This window comes from Schistocerca gregaria, chromosome 5, assembly GCF_023897955.1.
Source record: "Schistocerca gregaria isolate iqSchGreg1 chromosome 5, iqSchGreg1.2, whole genome shotgun sequence".
NCBI classification, from domain to species: Eukaryota; Metazoa; Arthropoda; class Insecta; order Orthoptera; family Acrididae; genus Schistocerca; species Schistocerca gregaria.
Window position 1 is genome coordinate 461,228,702 of NC_064924.1, and position 22,821 is coordinate 461,251,522.

The following is a 22,821-nucleotide window of genomic DNA, read 5'->3' on the forward strand; positions in this document are numbered from 1 at the left end:
TTTGGCTCATCAGTGTAAAAAGCAGGACATCAGCTGGGAGTGGGGAATTGGATTGTGAATTCATAAGAGCATTAACTTTGTTAGAAGTAATCGTGAATTGTACCATGCAGGGATACTATCACAATTGTTGAGAACTATGTTAATGTAATGACAAGGATGGACCATCAAAATTAAGAACTGAACCTTTTAATGTGTGTGTGTATGCAGGATACAAAATTTTTTTGTGGGGCTCAAAGATTAGAAGCGTGAACATGTCCTTACAGGCTTTGAGAGTCTAATTTTAAAATAAACACACACACACACACACACACACACACACACACACACACACACATATACAAGTAATTTTACAAGTAGTAATTTTATCACAGTCATTATAACATATGATGCAATGAAAGTTTCCTCTTGTGTTTCCTACAGAAACACTTCCTCAGTGTTTATTGTTGATGCAATATCTTGATGGATACGCAGCATTTATATGATATTCTGTCATCCTGAAACAGATATTTCTTTAGAGGGCGTAAGACTTACAAATATCTCTCTGCAGTGCTGGCTGTTACATTTGTTGAACAACTGACACAAGAATCTAATATTTAGCAGCACTGTTGCTCTTTTATGGGCCTCTATTGGAGATTTTTTCCATATTTCTGTCCATTTGGTGCCAAACTTGTGGCTCTCCCTTCAAAGCTACAAAATAAGGGAGATCGTATGGTTCAGCACTGTGCAAAATGTGCTCTATATCTTTATCACTAAAGTCTTGTGACAGCAATTTTCATAGATGTTTATGATTTTTTGTAGCTGAGCTGTAGGGTGTCTTAATGACATTTCATTTAACAAATGATCAATAATGGTAATATTCTTCTGCAGACAGTGTCTGAAAATTGGTTGTGGTTGTCTGTACAAAGCATAGTTGTACACTATTACATAAGCAAAGTGCCATCTGTAAGCATTTTCGAAAGTTCTACCTCAAACAGTGATAGTGTCTATTTATTTATATATTCAATTAGCTTTTACCCATGGCTTCATTTGCATATCAGCAGTATTTTTATGAGAAGCAAGTATTGGAGAAGCACAGCTCGCAATGTGCGCTGTCCCTTCCATGCCCCATCACACAAAGTCAGGTGTTATAAATGTAGGTATGTCTACCCCACTACAGCACCAACACGTATGCATCAATATCAATGCAGATTTCTTATTCGTTTGAAGGCTAGTTTAATAATAATCGTTGTGACACATGTTTGTTGAAAGTTTGTTCAGCCATTTAAAGATAATCTCCTATAGAAAGAGTTTGCCAGCAGCAGCACACTACCTAATCAATATGTGGCACATAGTTTGATGTCATACTACAATATAGATCTCAAAAATCTCTATAAAATATACTGCAAGAACATATGTTTATCTTTTAGGGTTCACCCGTAATCGCCTTTTTTGTGATGCCTTTCACATTCACTGTACCAGGTGCAATCAAAAGACAAAATTTATTATTGTTGAACCATAAAAGCTAACCATAGGCTCTCATGGACTTTTATGTAGATCATTTTGAGATCTACATTTTCGTACTTTCCAGTCTGACATAACTCTTATCACCTGCGCAACGTGCCAACAGCAGATTTTGCTACCATGATTCACTGTTATCGACTATTATCACCTCTGCCTACTGATTTAATTTATTTAAGTAGCCTATGTTCTTTCTCATGGTTCAAGTTATCTCCATATCAAATTTCATCAGATTTGATTTAGTAGCTCTGCTGTGAAAACGGTGGCAGACAGAGTTCCTGTCAGGTTTATAATATTGGTATCTTGGTGATTACCCACTATGGCTTTCAGCAAGAAGTAATCAGCCATATCTTTACTGAAATGTACTGGATCCTGATAAAAATGGCAAACAGGAGCAATGTACTAATTGTCAACAAGAGGACTTCGGCAAAATGTCAAAGCACATAGAAAAACAAATGTACTGATTGTAAGAAACCTGATGATGATGAAAACTCCAAATGTGTAGCTTCAAATAAAGCTATTTATAGTTCTTATTATCTATTAAAAGAATCCAAAGAGATCAAATATTTGCCAAAAATATCTGAATGTGTGAGCCCAAGCACAGTCCTAGAAATTTACAAATTTCTGAAAAAGTAAAAGATTTAACTTTATTAGCATAGCAAGTAAAACCTACACAATAGTTCACTTATCTTCTTTTATTATAAATTCTGACAAGAAATAGATACAAGATGGCATAGCAGCACTAGGCACACTTATATTCCATTAGTTCTAGGTTTTCTCACTCAGACTGTCTGGACTCTCTCTCTCTCTCTCTCTCTCTCTCTCTCTCTCTCTCTCTCTCTCTGACTGTCTGGAGGGAGGGGCCATGTGTCCTCATGCCCCCCCCCCCCACCTTTGAATCTGTCCTTGCACATATGTATCTAAGCAGTGAACAATTATTATAGTGTATGTATTTATTGTTAATGCAATGATAATGGTTGGCAAGCAAGATTGTAAGTACTGAACCTTTCAACGTGAATGTGCATATAACTGAGTAGTGAACAAGAAAAGCAAGACCAACCCCTCATCCAAGTCATAGGAGACGGGCAATGCCACAATGTAGGGGATAGACTAGAGCGGTGAAATACAGTCAGGACTGAGTGCTGTCAGACCAACAAGTAGCTATGAAGGTCATGTATAAACTTAAAAATGTGACAGCTAACAGGGCTCTGGTGAATCTGTGATATGCCTAGCTTTATTAGTTTTTTTAGTTATTTCAACAGTCAGCTTTCAACAAAGGGACTAGCCTCAGTAAAGATGAATATGAAGTACAATGACTGGCAAGGCAAATGGATTATGAATTATAACTTTAAACATTTGCCCACTGACAAGAAAGGTAGAGCAGATAGTGGATATGATGGAAAGCAGAAAACTGGATATGTTAGGCATGGGAGAAACAACATGGAAGGGAGAAGGCAGTAAGGAACTGATTGGTTGGGTGTGGGATTGAAGGGACCAGACTGCTAAGGTCATCGGTCCCTTGTTCCACGATAAAATCACACGAAATAAAAATTGTCAGTGGTTAAAAACGGAGAACTGAGACAAGGGACGACACAATACAAGAAAGACAGACAAAGACCAGACAAACGAAACTAAAATCACACCGAGTGTGAAGGTGGTTGGCCGACCATGAAAATAAGGAAAAGCCAACCACCAAATGACATTAAAACCCACAGTTTAAAACCACAGGCCAAAGGCCCAAGTCAATACAGGAAATAAAAGGACAAACACTCAAATCATACGATAAAAACCCCCTGCCCGAATAAAACTCAACACGAGGTCCGCCATAGCTACGTCATCACATAAAAGGGCAGGGAGGGTAGCAGGCAGCGCAAACGTCTGCCTGAGTCCTGTTAAAAGCGGGCAGTCCACCAAAATGTGGACCACCGTCAGAGCTGCCCCGCAGCGACATAGCGGTGGGTCCTCCCGGCGCAACAAATGGCCGTGCGTCAGCCACGTGTGGCCAACGCACAGCCAGCAGAGGACGACAGAGTCCTTCCGAGAGGCCCGCATGGAGGAGCGCCACACACCGGTCGTCTCCTTCACCGCCCGAAGTTTGTTGGGCGTGGGCAGGGTGTGCCACTCGTCACCCCAGGCACCAAGCACTTTCTGGCGCAAAAGCGACAGGAGATCACACTCCATAAGGCCGAGTTCCAGAGCCGGTGAACTCACTGCCTGTTTAGCCAGCGTGTCAACCCGCTCATTGCCCGGGATGCCGACATGACCTGGGGTCCAAACAAAGACCACGGAGCGGCCGCAACGGGCAAGAGCATGGAGCGACTCGTGGATGGCCATCACCAGACAGGAACGAGGAAAGCACTGGTCAAGAGCTCGTAAACCACTCAGGGAGTCACTACAGATGACAAAGGACTCACCTGAGCGGGAGCGGATATACTCTAGGGCGCGATAGATGGCAACCAACTCGGCAGTGTATACACTGTTCCCGGGTGCCAGCGACCGTTGCTCACAATGATCCTCTAGAGTAAGAGCGTAACCAGTGCGACCAGAGACCATCGAACCGTCGGTATAGGCCACGGCAGATCCGGGAAACTCGGCAAGGAGAGAAACAAAGCGGCGGCAGAGGGCCGGAGGAGGGACCGAGTCTTTCGGACCCTGTGCCAAATCCAGCCGAATGCATGGTCGGCGCACACACCAAGGGGGCAGACGGAGATTGGCCCGGAAAACAGGCGGGAGAGGAAAAAACTCAATCCCACACAGTAGAGCCCGGATGCGAACCGCGATCGTACACCCTGACTGGGGCCGCCTGTCTGGAAGATGGACGATCGAGTGCGGGAACAGGAGACGGTAGTTGGGATGCCCTGGCAAGCTACAAACGTGGGCAGCATAAGCGGCCAGAAGTCGGTCGCGCCGGATCTGCAATGGAGGAACACCAGCCTCCACAAGTAAGCTGTCAACAGGGCTTGTCCGAAATGCTCAACATACGTTCTAGCAACTTGCAAAGAACGTGGGTGAGGCTTATGGGGTGGTAGCTGTCCACCTCCGGCGGGTTCTTGCCAGGTTTCAACACGGGGAGGACGATGCTTTCTCGCCATTGAGACGGGAACACACCCTCAACCCAGATGCGGTTGAAAACATCTAGGAGGCGTCACTGGCAATTCACAGAGAGGTGTTTCAGCATCTGGCTGTGGATGCGGTCTGGCCCAGGAGCCGTATCAGGGCAGGCAGATAGTGCACTCTGGAATTCCCAGTCGCTGAAAGGAGCATTGTACGACTCCGCGTGGCGCGTGTGAAAGGAAAGCCTCCAACTTTCCAACCGCTCTTTCCGGCAGTGGAAGGCCAGTGGGTAATTCGTAGATGCGGAACACTGAGCAAAATGCGCTGCTAACCGGTCCGCAATCGTGTCGGAGTCAGGACACACCGCTCCATTCAGCGAAAGCCCAGGGACAGAGACAGGTGGCCGATAGCCATGGAGTCGCCTAATCTTAGCCCAAACCTGTGATGCAGAGGTACGGACGCCAATGGTGGAAACATACCGTTCCCAGCACTCCTGCTTCCGTTGGCGAATAAGGCGTCGGGCACGGGCAAGCTGTTTAAAAACGATGAGGTTCTCCAAGGACGGGTGCCGCTTATGGCGTTGAAGAGCCCGCCGGCGATCTCTAATCGCCTCTGTGATCTCGGGCGCCCACCAAGGCACAGTCCTCCGCCGAGGGGACCCGGATGAACAGGGAATCGCAGATGCCGCCGCAGAAACAATGCCGGTGGTCACCGACTGAACCACTGCATCAATGGTGTCATGGGAAGGAGGTGCGATAGTGGCGAGAGAGGAGAACAAGCCCCAATCAGCCTTATTCAGAGCCCATCTGGAGGGGCGTTCAGAAGAGTGACGCTGTGGTAGTGACAGAAAGATGGGGAAATGGTCACTACCACATAAGTCGTCATGGACACTCCAGTGGATGGATGGTGAAAGTCCGGGGCTGCAGATAGAAAGGTCGATGGCCAAAAATGTGCCATGGACTACGCTGAAATGTGTCGGCTCTCCCGTGTTTAAGAGGCAGAGGTCAAGCTGCGAGAGAAGAGTCTCGACATCTCTACCCCGGCCAGTAATCGCGGCGCTACCCCACAGGGGGTTATGGGCGTTAAGGTCGCCCAGTAACACAAAAGGAGGAGGCAGTTGTGCTATCAATGCAGCCAACACATGACGCGAGACATCACCATCTGGCGGAAGATACAAACTGCAGACAGTAATAGGCTGAGGCGTCCACATCCTTACAGCGACAGCCTCTAAAGGTGTGTGAAGAGGTACACATTCGCTGTAGACAGAGTTAAGGATGTAGACGCAGACTCCACCAGATACCCTCTCATAAGCGGCCCGGTTCTTGTAATAACCCCGATACCCACGTAGGGCAGGGGTCCGCATTGCCGGAAACCAAGTTTCCTGTAGGGCAATGCAGAGGAAAGGGTGACTGCTGATGAGTTGGCGAAGCTCAGCAAGGTGGTGGAAAAAAGCGCTGCAGTTCCACTGGAGTATCGCTTTGTCCATGTCCGAAAAAGGCGTGAAGGGGCCGAGGAGGCAGATCACGCCACTGGGTCACCTGCTGCCACCGATGGAGGACCAGTACAATCTGCTTCCATGGTGTCTGAGGGTCCGGCGAGATCCAGGTCCTCAGCGGACGCCCGGATCTCCACCTTATCCTCGGACGCAGAGAGTGTAGGGAGCAGTGGGGTGGATGCCACCGCGTGTTCCTTGGCCTTAGAGGTCTTCTTCTTCGTCTTGTCTCTCTGGTCCTTGGGTTTCATTGGCTGGGAGGGCTCCAGCGAGTCAGGCTCCGGGACGGAGGAGGAGCGGGAAGCCCTGCGACCAGCCACTGGTCTGCTTTTCTTCCATTGGCTGACGTCACCCTTCCCAGAGGCGGAAACCTGGGAAGGAAGGGACCCAAGGGACCCTTTCCGTGCTATTCGAGCCGGGGAAGTTTGAGGCTTCCCCAGCTTAGAAGTGGGGACTGATGTCCCCGATGGTTGGGAGGTTGCTGCTCCTGAGGCAGGTAGTGCAGGAGCAGCAGGGAGTGTAGTGCCCCCCAGCATCAAAGGGGCAGGTGTAGCATTCCGGCTCTGAGAGGTGGCAGTCTGAGGGAGAGCTAATGGGGCCATAAAAGTAGTAGCCGCGGCGTAAGAGGCAGTCATTCGAACAGGATGGAGGCGTTCGAACTTCTGCCTGGCCTCAGTGTATGTCAGGCGGTCCAGGGTCTTATACTCCATGATTTTGCGCTCTTTCTGGAAGATCCTGCAGTCCGGCGAGCAAGGCGAGTGGTGCTCTCCGCAGTTTACACAGATGGGAGGCGGAGCACATGGAGTATTGGGATGGGATGGGCGTCCACAATCTCGACATGTGAGGCTGGAAGTACAGCGGGAAGACATATGCCCGAACTTCCAGCACTTAAAGTACCGCATCGGGGGAGGGATATATTGCTTGACGTCACAACGATAGACCATCACCTTGACCTTCTCAGGTAAAGTATCACCCTCAAAGGCCAAGATGAAGGCACCGGTGGCAACATGCTTATCCCTTGGACCACGATGTACGCGCCGGATGAAGTGAACACCTCGCCGCTCTAAATTGGCGCGAAGCTCGTCATCGGACTGCAATAGAAGGTCCCGATGGAATATTATGCCCTGGACCATATTAAGACTCTTATGGGGCGTGATTGTAACCGGAACATCCCCCAGCTTGTTACAATCGAGTAACCGGCGGGACTGGGCGGACACCGCTTTGATCAAAACCGAGCCCGAGCGCATTTTGGACAAGCCCTCCACCTCCCCGAACTTGTCCTCTAAGTGCTCGACGAAGAACTGAGGCTTCATGGATGTAAAGGATTCACCATCAGCTCTCGTACACACCAGGTAGCGGGGCGAGTATAGTTCGCTGGCATCCTTAGTCTTTCGTTCCTCCCATGGTGTAGCCAGGGAGGGGAACGATTTGGGGTCATATGTAGTTGCGTTGTATTGAGCCCTGGAACGCTTAGAGACTGCTGGCGGCTGGCCGCCAGCAAGAGATGATGTACCACGCTTCATTGCGCGTCATCCACCCTGATGCCACCTACTCCGACCAAGGGCCCTCCCCACGGGCGCCACCCAGCCTCAGCAACGACCACCTGGCAGGATGGCCATTGCCGGGATTCCCAATGCCCCAAGGAGATAGGCATCTACTCCTTGGCATACGTGGGGAGTTAACGGCGCTGGCATCAGCAGAGCGATCCCTGTGTAGTCAGGGGGCTACAACCAACAGGGTACATGGCGGCCCCACCACAACGGACTGGCTACCGTGCTGGATTTCAGGTGATGTAGTCCAATATCGTCATTGGCGCATAAAGCGACACAGCATAGCAGACTGCAATAAACTGCACCCAAGAACAAATCCACGCCCAAGAGATGGTAGGTGAGCGGGACTGCTAAGCGATGACGACAAACCTGGTTAGAGATGGTAATGCATGATGGACACATCGCTCCTTGTAAGGCGCCCTTCCCCAATCAGCTCGCTCTTCGGAAATTTTAGAAGGATGGAGGTCAAACCCGTTAGGGGACCATCTCACAAGGCCAAAACGTTTGAGACTCCTTTTAGTTGCCTCTTACGACAGGCAGGAATACCGTGGGCCTATTCTTACCCCCGAACCCACAGGGGGGAGTAAGGAACTGAGGAAAGAGATTATATTGGAGTGGAAATGATGAAGGGAGGCAAAAGGGAGTGGGAGCCATGAGGAATGATCTAAAAGAAGAGGTACAGTGGAAAAGCGACAGGATAATGAAGATCAAAATAATGACAAATGGAAGAATTATGGAGGTGGTTCAGCTGTATACTCCTCAAGTGGGCTGTACATCTCAATAGGAGGAGGAGGACTTTGAGGAAGAACTACAAAAGCAATTGAATGGGCAAACGGTAATAGCCAGGGGAGACTTGCAAGTACATATAGGGAGTGAAAGACAAGGGTATGAAAACATACTGGGAGCAGAAGGATGGGGAAGTAGAAATGAAGAAGGAAAGACATTGCTGGGACTCTGCAAGAGAAATGGTTCAGTTATAGATAGATAATTCCTGGTTTCAAAAGGAGAGCACAAAGTAACATGGCACAGCAGGAATATAGCACAGAAATCTTTATTGGATTACATGCACTGTGACCGCGAAATGAAGTGGACTGTAACAGATATAAAGGTAATTCTGAGGCATTGGACAGTGACCACAGGCTGCAGGTGATAAGCAAGAGAATCTTTAAGCCCTGGAAGAAACCAGAGAAACAGGAAAGAAGAATCCGAGTATGGAAACTGAAGAAAAGAAAGTCAAGGAAGAAACTACAAGATTACAAGGGAAAGGTTATGAAAGGATGAACCAAAAACAGGAGAAGAGGAATGGGAACAATTTAAAAGTGCTGTGGTAGAAGCTGCAGTAGCTGTATGTGGTAGGACAAGTGGAAGAAGGTAGAAGGAGACACCATCATGGAATGAAAGAGTCAAGGAGGTAGTTGGAAGGAAGAACAAGGTGATCAGACTGTGGTTACAAGAAAAGATAAAATTAGAGAGAGAGAGAGAGAGAGAGAGAGAGAGAGAGAGAGAGAGAGAGAGGGGTGCAAAAAAAAGACGAAAGAGGGCAAACAAAACAGTCACTGAGGAGAGACTAAAGTGGATGGAAGACTAAACAAAGATGATAGAGGAAGATAGCAGAGGAAGTGAGAAAGTAGTACACAGAATGGACAAAAGTAAGAGAGATGGGAGGTTTGAGAGAGGATGCCACAACGATGGATAAAAATCGGAAAGAGGTTGATAACAAAGAGACAATGAAGATAGTGTGGAAGCTGTACTTTGAACACGTGCTAAATCTGAAGAGACTTGGAGATGACAATAATCCCCCCTCCCACCTCCTTCCTTTTGTTTTAATGATGATCACCCCAGATTCTGTATCATGTCAGTGACACTCTCTACCCTATTTCTCAATAATACAAAATGTGCTGCTCTTCTTTGAATTTTCTTGATGTACTATGTCAATCCTATCTGGTAAGGATCCCACACCATGCAGCAGTACTCCAAAAGAGGACAGAAAAGTGTAGTGTAAGCAGCCTCTTTAGTAGATCTGTTGCATGTTCTAAGTGTTCTGCCAACAAAACATAGTCTTTGATTTGCCTTACCTGCAGCATTTTCTATTTGTTCTTTCCAGTTTAAATTGTTCTAGATTTGGCTAACTGAAGTTTAACACATCCCTTTCAGCTCTCATGTGGATGACCTCACACATTTCATTATTTAGGGTCAACTGGCAATTTTCACAACATACAGATATCTTTACTAAATAATTTTGCAATTTGTTTTGATCTCCTGATCACTGTACTAGACAATAAATGACAAAATCATCTGCAAACAACCTAAGATAACTGCTCAGATTCTCTCCTAAATCATTTATATACACTGAAGGGCCAAAGAAATTGGTATCGGCATGCATATTCAAATACAGAGATATGCAAACAGGCAGAATACAGCGCTGTGGTCGACAACGCCTTTATAAAACAACAAGGGTCTGGCACAGTTGTTAAGACTGGTTACTGCTGCTACAATGGCTGGTTATCAAGATTTAAGTAAGTTTGAATGTGGTGTTATAGTCAGCACATGAGCGGTGGGACACAGCATCTCCGAGGTAGTGATGAATTGGGGATTTTTCCGTATGATCATTTCACGAGTGTAGCATGAGTATCAGGAATCCAGTAAAACATCAAACCTCCAACATCGCTGCAGCTGGAAAAAGATCCTGCAAGAACAGGACCAATGATGACTGAAGTGAATCATTCAGTGTGACAGAAGGGAAACTCTTCTGCAAATTGAGGCAGATTTCAGTACTGGCCATCAACAACTGTCAGCGTACGAACCATTCAATGAAACATCCTCAATATGGGCTTTCAGAGCCGAAGGTCCACTCGTGTATCCTTGATGAATGCACAACACAAAGCTTTACGCCTCACCTGAGCCCGTCAACATCGATATCGGACTGTTGACTGGAAACTGGTTGCCTGGTCAAACGTGTTGTTTCAAATTGCATCGAGTGGATGGACATGTACAGGTATGGAGACACTCTCATTAATCCATGGACACTGCATATCAGCAGGGGACTGTTTGAGCTGATTGAGGATGTGTAATGGTTGGGGCATGTGCAGTTGGAGTGATATGGGACCCCTGATACGTCTAGATATGACTGACAGGTGACATGTATGTAAGCATCCTGTCTGATCAACTGTATCCATTCATGTCCATTGTGCATTCTGATGGACTCGGGAAATTCTGGCATGACAATGAGGCACCCCACACATTCAGAATTGCTGCAGAGTGGCTCCAGGAACACTCTTCTAAGTTTAAGCACTTCCGCCAGCCACCAAACTCCCCAGACATGAACATTATTGAAAATATCTGGGATGCCTTGAAACATGCTGTCCAGAAGAGATCTCCATCCCCTTGTACTCCAACGGATTTATGAACAGCCCTGCAGGATTCACAGGACCAATTCCCTTCAGCACCACTTCAGACATTAGTTGAATACATGTCACATTGTGCAGAGGCACTTCCGCCTGCTTGCAGGGGCCCTAGACGATATTAGGCAGGTGTACCAGTTTCTTTGGCTCTTCAGTGTAGATAAGGAACAGCAGATGGCCTCCAACACCACTGTGTGTCAACAGACCATTCTCTTTGAGATAATTCATAATGTTCAAACATTTGTTCCAAAATCTTGCTGCATATCAATGTTAATGATATGGGCCTGTAATTTAGTGGATTACTCCTACTGCCTTTCTTGAATATTGGTGTGGCCTGTGCAACTTTCCAGGCTTTGGGTATGGATTTTACATTGGGTGAGTGGTTGTATATTATTGTCAAGTATGGAACTATTGCAACAGCATACTCTGAAAGAGACAGTCTCTACCAAAAAACATGCTTTTATTAAGTGATTTAAGCTGCTTCACCACTCCAATGATATCTACTTGTAAATGCATCATGGTGGCAGTTGTTCTTGATTCGAATTCTGGACTATTTACTTCATCTCTCTGGTGAAGGAATTTCAGAAGTTAGTGTTCAGTAATCCTGCATTGGGCACACTGTCATCAATAGTATTTTCATGCAGAGAAGGCATCAATTGTGTTTTGCCACTAGCATACTTTACCTACGATCAGAATATCATTGGATTTTCTGCCAGATTTCGTTGTGGAAACTATTATTAGTATCTCACACTACAGTCCATGCTAAATTTTGAGTTTCTGTGAAACATCACTAGTTTAGGAGATTTTGCTTTCATTAAAATTTGGCATGCTTTTTTCATTGTTTCTGCAACAGTGTTATGACCTGTTTCGAATACCAAGACAAATCAGCTCCATTGTTAGCTAATTTATTTGGTATAAATCTCTCAATTGTTGTCGATACTATTTCTTTGCATTTAAGCCACATCTGGTCTACACTTACCGGTATATTGTTAGTTTGAAAGGAGTGGAGGTTGTCTCTCAGGAAGGCATCACGTGAATTATTATCTGCTTTTTTGAATAGGGATGTTTTTGTGTATTTTTGGAGGATTTGGGAGTTACAATATTCAGTCTGACTACAACAATCCTATGTTCACTAATCCCTGTATTCATTTTGATGCTCGTTATTAACTCAGCATTATTTGTTACTAAGGGCTCAAGTATGTTTTCACAGCTGTTCATTATTCAAGTGAGCTCATAAACTAGCTGCTTGAAACAATTTTCAGAGAATGTGTTTAACACATTTCGGACAATGTTTTATATGTACCTCTGGTGTAAACATGTATTTTTGCCAACATATTGAGGCTAAACTGAAGTCGCCACCAACTATAATTGTATGAGTTTGGTATGTGTTTGAAATTAGACTCAAGTTTTCTTTGAACATTCCAGCAATTATATCATCTGAGTTGAGAGGCCAGTAAAACGATCCAATTATTATTTTGTTTCTGTTGCCAAGAATGACTTCTACCCGTACTAACTCACAGGAACTACCTACTCCAATTTTTTTACAGGATAAAGTACTTGTAACAGCAACAAACACACCACCACCAACTGTGTTTAGCATATCTTTTTTGAACACTGTCAGATCCTTCACAAAAATTTCAGCTGAACTTATCTCTGGCTTTAGCCAGCTTTCAGTGCCCATAATTATTTGAGCATCAGTGCTTTCTGTTAGCACTTCTAGTTCTGGTACTTTCGCAACACAGCTATGACAATTTACAACTGTTATACTAATGGTTCTGGATCTACATTCTTTCTGTGTTAAATCTGCACCCTTTGAGACTGAAGCCCTTTTTGTGTTTCGAGACACTCTAACCTAATGGTGAAGCCAGTAGGAGAGGTTGGGAAACAGTGGCTGTATAATGTGATGAGGACAGCATGGAATGAGAAGACTCCAAAAGATTGGACGAGGAAACTAATTGTCCCTACCTGTAATAAAGTATTTAGGGAGGTTTGTAGAAACCACAGAAGAGTCACACTGTGTCAAGGTATATGAAAAGACCTGGGGGAGTAGAATCCAAACAAGAGCTGAGAACAAACAGGGGAGCAACATGGCTCCAGACCTGGAAGTTAAACTTTTGACGTCATACTTCCAGTGAGGCAGGTCCAGGAGCACCATTATGAATTTTGGGAAGGCCTTGTGATGGCCTTTCATGATGTAGATAAGGCATTTGATTTTGTCTGTAGCAGAAAGGCCTTGGAAGCATTAAAGAAGGAGGGAGTGGAAAAGGGATGACAAGTAGAGTGAAGGAGATGTCCTGTGGAAGTCTGAATTGTGTGAAAATAGAAATTGAAAGCATGGATGGTTCCAGCAAACGTGGTGTGGAACAGGGCAGCCTGTCACCTCTTCTCTTCATTGTGGTCTTAGATGAGATAATGACTATGGTGGCAAGAAAAAAAAAAGTTTGTTTCCTGTCCTTGTAAGAATTGGTTTTCAGACAGTCATATTTTAGTTTTAGTTCACATATACAAAGGTTTGGTTAACATACGCAAGTCCACACATTGATACAAACAGTGAAGGTCAGAAATTATCATTTTTGTTGCAAAAACAAATGTATGCTATGCACATTATTTTACAGAGACACTTTACAACTTGAAATATAAATGCATAGATTGATGGTGTGCGAATATCAGAAATTATCATTTTTGTGTTGCAAAAACGAACTTATGCTATATACGCTGTTTTATAAAGGGAGATTACAGCTTGAAATCTACTACTGAATAACAGCTCTCCCTATTAATAAATGCTTAAGTGTATTCTTTAAAGTGTTTAAATTAACAGTCTTGAAGTCAGATGGAAGTTTGGTATAAAAGATGATTCCTAAGTGAAAAATTTGCCTTCCCTGTGTATTGCCTTTGTACAATACTGTTTATTACATTATATCCTGAATTTTGTTTCACAAACATTATTGACTGCAGGAGGTACATAGAGTAGATGGTTAGTATTTTATACTTTCTCAAAATTTCACTACAAGGTTCTCTCCTGTTTATCTTGGCTACTGCCGTTTTTTGTAGTCTGAAGAGTCTGTCTGTATAGACAGCTGGTGCCCCACTCTGTATCTCAATACTGTACTGAAGATGTGGATGTATTACTCTGAAGTATATTTGTCTCAAGCTGTCATGGTCCAGGAAGGCTGAGACCCTTTTCAGTAGATACACATTTGTACTGATTTTCTTACAAATATGTTCTATATGTTCTTTCCATGACTGGTGTTCATCAACAATTATACCCAAAAATTTGTGTTTGTTTGTGTAGCTATGGGCCAATGGAGGTATAGATAGGTTTCTATTTATATTGTGACTGTAGCTAAGCATAAACTGCACTGACACTGTATTTTATTTATGAGCAGCTTATTTCCAGTACGATAACTTGATAGAAAATTATAACTGATTTCACAACTGTTTGTAGTAGTTAGTTTGCATATCACAGTCCCAGCTGACAAAAGACATGTCATCAGGATATCTTACAACCTTGCAGTTTTGGGTTTCAATTAAATCATTTATGTACACAACAAACAGAAAAGGTCCCAGTATACTTCCTTGGGGCATTCAAATAGCTTGTCGGTTGACTGGATGACTTGATGATCCTGGGAAATAGGGAAGAGGAAATTCAGGAACAGCTGGCTTGAGAAGAAACTGTGAGACAGTATGGAATGAAACTTAATGTAATCAAATATGAGATCCCAGTTACAATAAGAAAGAAAGATAGACCAACTAATGGAATAAGGGTTGGAGGTGAACAATTAAACAAGGTGGATAGTCTCACTTAGATGGGAAGTGCAGTAGAGGAAAATGGAAGAAATGAGAAAGAGATTGGTGAACATGACAGACTGGCACAAGCATTCGTGAGAAGTGCTAGGAGCCTTGTTTGGAACAAAGGCATCCCACAAAAAACCAAACAAGTAATATATAGAAGTTACTACACCCCAATAGTGACCTATGTATCTGAAACATGAGTAATTAAGGGAATATATGTAAGAAGATTACAGGCATGTGAAATGAAGTTCCTCAGATGTAGGATAGGAGTAACGAGCAGAGAAAGGATTAAGAATGAAAGGGTAAAGGAAATAGTGGAAGAGGAACCCTTGCAGAGCAGAACAGAAATGTCACAGCTAAGAAGGCATGACACTTGAAGGGAATGAAAACAAGGGGATTCCCAATACCAAGAGGATATACAAAATGGAGATACAAAGCAAACAACCAAGAGGAAGACAATTGGATAGATAGCCAAAAGGTGTGTGTTGTAAAAAGAGGCAAGAACTGGACCAGAGTGAACACACAAAGATGGTGGGATAACAGGTTAGATGGTGAGGCTTACATACCATACAGACCCAGCCTGGAGACGGAAACTGTTCAAGTTGATGATGATGTATTCCAAGACTGTATTAGTGTATAGACTGTGACATTATGTAGACCATAAATGTTGTGAGAATAAATTGCCCATAAATAACAATGCTGCATGTCTGTGTTTTTTAATTAACATGCACACAACTTCATATTCTAGTGCACTTCCATTACTGAGAAAAATAGATTCACTGTTTGCAGAGACTCAGAGACAGAGAAGCTTGAAATATGAAGAGGCATGGTATGGATAACATTTACAGTGGCTGGGTTTAGATGAGGTCAGGGTCGCCATCAGGATATGACCGACAGTCACTCAGAGACATATCACCGTTATTCATTTTATTGAAGAACAAACTACGGCACTCTTAGTGACATTGTGTAGTAGAAATGCCCTCCAGGTTGTATGCTGAAGACAGTGAGTGGGAAGGCAATGGCGCAGCAGGCAGCCATGGCTCAACAGGAACACCAACGTGCTGAGTACGCAACAGTGCATGTGCCATCTAGGCACAGACCTGCACCCAGGGCAGGACACACCACGGTATCACGTCACTGTCCTCGTAGAGGAGACAGCCCTCAGCAGTAGCACCCGGCCTTGCAAGAGGGGCATGCACCGACAGTAGGCCCATACAGGCATAGGTGGTTGAGCGGCTGCACTGTCCTAATGGTGAATGGTTGCCCTATGGGACACAAAGCTGGCTGCAACTGGAGTGAGCACAGCAGTGGCCCACTGGCTGGAAAATACTAAATCCACAGCATCAAACTTAGAGCCAACAGGAGGCACATCTACTAAAATGACAAGTATTTATATTGGCTCAGTGCGTATTTGTTTTGGCAAAGCACTGCTTTTAACCATGTAGGCTGTAATGGGACCGTGGCTTGGATGTGTAGTAACTGGCCTACCAATGCTGCAGCAGTTCTGGCTTTCTGATGTGTCATCATTACTGTGGTGCTGGACCCTTGCCTGGCCTGCAGTGTGGGTAATTGACCAGCCACATCTGATGTAACAGCATTTGGTCGGTGCTGAACAAGCCCTCTCCCACAGACTTTTGCATTGAAAATTGGGAGCTGCGTAAGGAACATACTTGACAGACATGTTTTAATATTGTGGGGGACCATTACGCAACATCAGCATATTGGAGCTTACTCATCTTCTCTATCTCTCAATGATCCTACAAAGCGAGTGTCAATGATGGATGACTGACTTCAATTGAAAATACAAAAAGCATCTTCTGTTGCAAAAGACATTAAATAAATAAATATGTAAATAAATAAATACTTATACAACCTAGCCAACAACTGTAAATTTATTATATAACTCACACAGTGCAAGCTTACCTAGAAAATATGTATCTGATTTCTGGAGAAAAGTCCAGTAACTAGTCAACTGTTCACATAATACAAACATGAGAATTCACCTAATAAACACGCCATCATATGCATGAACTTTGAAATGACATTTTCTGGAAAAAAATCTAGATAATGAGAAATTCTGACTGCTGTTTGTGAATTCCCTGCAAAAGATGGTCAGTGAGCAGGCTATGAAAAGCTTTTATTAAATTTGGGGCTCTTATTAATGAACTGCCATTTGCTCTTTGAACTGATGCACTTGGAAATTCCTGTTACCATTGTCACAGATTATTTTTTTAACAGTTCTGGAAATGAGGGACATTTTGCCTGACCATATGTCATAGGCACTGGGACCCGCTTCAATTACTGAATGAAAATGTTGTTGTTGGACTGAAGACAACAACAACATTTTCATTCAGTAATTGAAGCGGGTCCCAGTGCCTATGACATATGGTCAGGCAAAATGTCCCTCATTTCCAGAACTGTTAAAAAAATACTCTGTGACAATGGTAACAGGAATTTCCAAGTGCATCAGTTCAAAGAGCAAATGGCAGTTCATTAATAATGAATAATGAATGAAAATAAACAAACAAAATAACTACTGTAATGAAATACTACCATCCACCCTGTTTTAACTCTTAACTGATATCATATATCTGTGAACTTCCAGGTGTTCATCCCTTTCCCTTGCTGGGTCTTTTTGCCTTTTCCCTCCATGCTTCTTGTAGTGAAGGTGGGGTGCTGTTCACCCTAGTTCGTCTTTAGTAAATGCACAGCAAAGTCACTGTGACATCTCACAGATGTATGCTTCCAGCTGCTTGATTATTAATCATCAGACAAGTTCATCAGTATTTCACAATTACTGTAATAATTATTGTATCACATATTATAGTCATTACTGACAATGTCTCGTAATTAATTTGCACAATATGGAGCCTCCACCGAGGCTAATGCTCCCTGTGTCTGTGGTATTTTCAAGTAAGTCACATATGCCTCACAGGCTTGTTCTAAATGGCAAGCGCCTCAGGGAGCTCACCATTCATTTGCTGGGTATGGACTTGAGGAACTCAAGTTTGCTGAGCTTGAGGGGTGGTCAGCACTGCCAGTCCACTGTTACTGTACGCTCAGGGCACGCTTCAGTAGGCACTGTGTGGTGCAGCAGTATGTTGTGTGACAGAGGGAACAGGGATCTTGACTTAACAGCCTGCATCACAAGAAAAGCCCTCAATTTTAAGGTGTGCTGTGTGCTGATGAGACATGGGGCTGTTGAGGTGGAACAGTCATTAGTGAGCAATCTCTGGGGAACCTGCATCTTAGCCATATCACGCTTACCTATGTAAGTGGGGCTCTATCTGGGTGGACACTTACTTCCCTAGATGCTTAATGAATATCCATGAAGCCTAAAGCTCTTACTTATATTCCAAATGGTTGGGTGGTCTGTTGAGCAATATTAACATCCAAACTTCAAAGAGAACTCGGGTGGCTAGTCCACCCAAGATGTCTGTGAATACAAGAAAAAACAGTAATAGTAAAGGATCACATTCAGTGGTAAGTAATGTATATATTGTTGTTAAACATGTAGCAGATTCATGTTAAAAACTGTCACCTTTCTACATCCACAAAGCTGTAGAGGGACTTTCACGGAAACCGAAATCTATAATGAGGCTGTTCAATGGTACACTTCTGATCGAGACACTGAAAGCTATCAAAGTAAAGAAGTTGTTAAATGGCAAATCACTTGGAGAGAGTGAGCTGCACTCTTGGCTAAATTACTGTAAAGGAGTTGTAACATACCAGGACATTATGGATATATGTACCAATGAGCTCCAAGAGGAACAGAAAAGCAAATGTGCCACTGAAGTTCAGAATACAATATTGTACCATTAGTCCAACAACCTGGCTCACCTCAGCCAGAGTAATGGTGGCAGCAGAATCTGAAGTCAGAATGGACAACATACTTTCATAGCAGACAGAAGAAGAGCATCACAAAAATATTTCTGTTTGCGCAGCCATAGCCCTGACCCAAAATCTGGACTGGGGATGAAAAACAGCAGGTTAAACAATCAGGTCCGAAGTCTCAGATCTAGGGATCTTGCTCCAGTACGATGGATCAAACGATGACCGTACTATCGATGGTATGGATGTTAACTTCTGCCTGAGGGAACTGCTGAGTCCCTCCACTGCAATCTTCCCATTATGGAGGAATAACAGGGAAACAGAGAGGAGAAACTCACTATTATGGTGGCTTCCATACTTCAGCCAGACTTGTGGAATAACTACATCTACTAGCTCAGAGTAGACCAATGAGTTTATCTACATTTACTTGTATACTCTGCCACTACTTGGCATTTCCTTTCCTATTCCACTTGCAAAATGGATGCAATCGAAAACTGTGTACATATACCTCGAGCTCCAGTTTCTCTTATCTTTTCTTTATGGTACTTACACAACATGTATGTTGGCAGCAGTAGAATCATTCTGCCAGATCTCCAAATTTTTGCAACAGTGTTTTGTGAAAAGAATGTTATCTTCCCTCCAGGGATTAACATTTAAGTTCACAAAGCATCTCTGTAACTCTCAGTGTTGATTGAATATACAGGTAACAAATCTAGCAGCACCTGTATGAATTGCATCGATGTCTGCATTTAATCCAATCTGCCTTGGAAACCGAACACTTGAGCAGTACTCAAGAATGGGCCACCCAAGTGTTCTATGTGCAGTTTCCTTTGTAGATGAGCTGTCTTCAGAAAGTGATCCAGAGCTGTTGCCACAATCTCTTTTTGTTCCCTAGTAATTTGTGTCTTCAGGAGGCTCACTTTCAATTAGCTGGTGCTCCTGTACTGCAAGATTACATTCCCCATGAAAGGGGCAATTTTAGTGGAGAGAGATCTAAAGGAGCAGTGATTCTTTTCATAAACTACACCTACCACTCCTCAATTCTCTCCCTCACAGCCAATCTACAAGCAGTCACTGTATCACTGCAAGTGCATTGTAGGTTCACAATACAGTACCTCTAACTGTCCGCATGAGATGCCAGATGAAAAGACTTTCAGAACCCCCTTACTTCTCTCTGGTGAATTTAATGCACAGAACAAGCTTGGGGCTCTGCAACCACCTGCCCCAGGGGGAGGGCAATTGAGAGCCTTGTCGTGTCATCACATGTATCTCTGTTGAACTTTAAATGGAGCACACGCTTCAGCACTGCAACAGCATCAGTCACTGCTGTCGATCTCACAGTACGCTCTCCGGCCCTCCCACATACCATTCGATGGAAAGTGGTTGATGACTTGCACTTAAGTGATCATTTCCCAATCTGGATTCACTTACCAGACAGTGTGGTGCCTGAAAGAAAGCTGCTGTGATAGGTGCTCAGTAAGGCAGAATGGACACTTCTACGATGCTGAAGCATCCATTCCACAGTCTTTAAGTCAGCTAAAATGGCAGCATGTCCCTCGGTGGAGTGACAAATGTTGCTCCCCAATCAGGACCAGATGCATGGCACTGCCTAGGTTCAAATCCCAGCCAGCTGCGGCGAACATCACAAGCTTTCAGACAGCAAGAGCGACAAATCACCAAATTATTAGCAAATACAAAAAGACATCATGGCAACAGTTCCTGGCCATCATTACCCATTCCACTTAAAGTAAAGTCATATGGGTGACCTTCAGTACAATTTATGCGAGAGAAGTGAGGTGCTCATTGGGAATGTAAGTCTCTAGACCAACTATGAGTCATTGCCCAGACAATGTAATCCGTTTTGCAACAGTTACCACCACTGCCAGTCACGATGCAGATTTCTGACACAACAGAGTGGCCACTGAGAGAAGCAGTTGGGACTTCAGTTGCCACACTGCTGAAGAATACAACTGCCCCTGTTTCATGTGTGGGCTGGAGTCTGCATTCCAACTCGTGACATGTCAGGGGAAGCACACAAATCCTCCTCATCCTCTTTAGCCTCATTTGGGTGCCAGGACACTTCCACAACTCATAGCAAGAGACAATTTTAATTCCACTGTTAAAACCTGATGTGTTTTTCTTGTTGTGGGTTGATCTTAAGTGATCAATATACTGCGAGATGCCAAGTCTTTATTCGTTCCATGTAGTAACAGTTACTGTCTTCTCTGATTTTCCCAGTCACTATCTTGTTTTCTCTTGGCGAAATGGTCCTGCTGTGCAGTACCACATATTCGGCCGCCGACTTCTTTTGCCATTGCAGAGGGGCAAGGGCTATGTGAGAGCTTCTACATTTAAATAACTCACTACAAACCCACAAAACATGATTTCCATAATTATTCTATATTCAGACAAGCTCTCAACTCATAATAATTAAGAAAGCTTTTCAGACAACATGTTCATATATGATGCTTCAGTTCTTTATGAAAACCAAAGTTCATACTTCACTCAAGATAGCATAGCATGAAGTCTATATAATTACATTCATTTTTCTTAGTGCTTGACCATTGTCCTCGGGCCTCTTTCTCCTTCTGAGTCCACAGCACCCCCAAAGCACAACTGCAAAGTGCAAGTGATGTCTCACTAGCCAGTCCAAATTAACGTCCATCATTGCTTTCTGCACTTAATCCACATTTTCTCTTCTCATATCTGCACATAAATTGCAACAAACATGGGCACAGTAGATGCTCTTTGTGCTACTATTAAAGTTGCATTTTTCACATGCACATCTTTCATCAGTCCTCTAGAAAGAAAGTGAGATGTGTTGCTATGCTTTAAAGTAACAGGTGCAAATACAAAGCTGCGTTTATTTTTTGACAATGAGAAGGGCTGTGATAATACTTGATGCCATAATATCCTTGGGCAGATCCGTTAATGGGGTTTTCACAGATATCTTCTGATCTCAACCATGGTCCTTCCTCACTATGCTATTTTAAATGGTGGTGTTGGTTAGTGTTTAACGTCCCGTCAACAACAAGGTCATTAGAAACGGAGCGCAAGCTCGGGTTAGGGAAGGATTGGGAAGGAAATCGGCTGTGCCCTTTCAAAGGAACCATCCCGGCATTTGCCTGAAACAATTTAGGGAAATCACGGAAAACCTAAATCAGGATAGCTGGAGACAGGATTGAACCGCCGTCCTCCCAAATGCGAGTCCAGTGTGCTAACCACTGCGCCACCTCTCTCTGTCTATTTTAAATATTTAATCAGTGATGTCCTATCTGACAACTATGAGCAAGATAGTGTTTTAAGTGTGACTTCTTTGTCATGGCTATTAATAGTATAATGTCAGCAGTTAAATGTCATAATGAATGTGCCTTGCTTGTTGACAGATACTGTCTTTTGTTCCTCCTCCAGCCTTGCAACATCACCTTGTCAGCTGCAACTGACTCTTCAAGAGATGGAGAAATGACTGGAGATGAGCGATTTTAATTTCTCCAGCAAGAAGTTTGTGTGCATTCATGTTAACCATTCATGTACTATTTTAAACTTTCTTGAGTTCAGGATGAGGGACATTGCTCTTAATTTTAAGACATGGTGAGATATCTGGGCTTCACTTTTGACTCGCAAACTTATGGTTGCCACACCTTAGGACCAGAAAAAAATACAGCCCTCAAACCACTTAAAATTTTAAAATGTTTCATCCATAATTCATGAGGAGCAAACCATGTGTCTGCTAGAGTTTTAAAGAGCCTTTGCGGAATCTTGATTTGATTACGGGTGCATGGTGTAAGCTAGACTGCCTTATTTAAAAATGTTGGAGCACAAGATGAAGGGACTGGGCTCATCACTGGGGCCTTTAAAACCAGAACATACTGACCCTGCACACTGAGGCTGGTGAGCTGTGTAATGCTACCTCCCTTCTGCCAGGCAATTTTTTTGTTTAATATTTTAAAATAAGCAAATAAAATGTACATGAAGGAAGTTCACATCACATTCATGACTACAAGAGAATAATGAACACACACAGAAATTTAGGCTTCAGAATTAATGAATTGAAACTACTGAAAGTCTTCCTGCTGCACGTACCAGTTTAAATTAATTAAATACTTGTTCTCTTTTTGAATCTATAGCATCAGTCTCTGAAATCTTGTTGTAAAGTGGGGGACTTGGTGAAATAAAATCAAGTTTTTCTGTTGGATTTCAATGA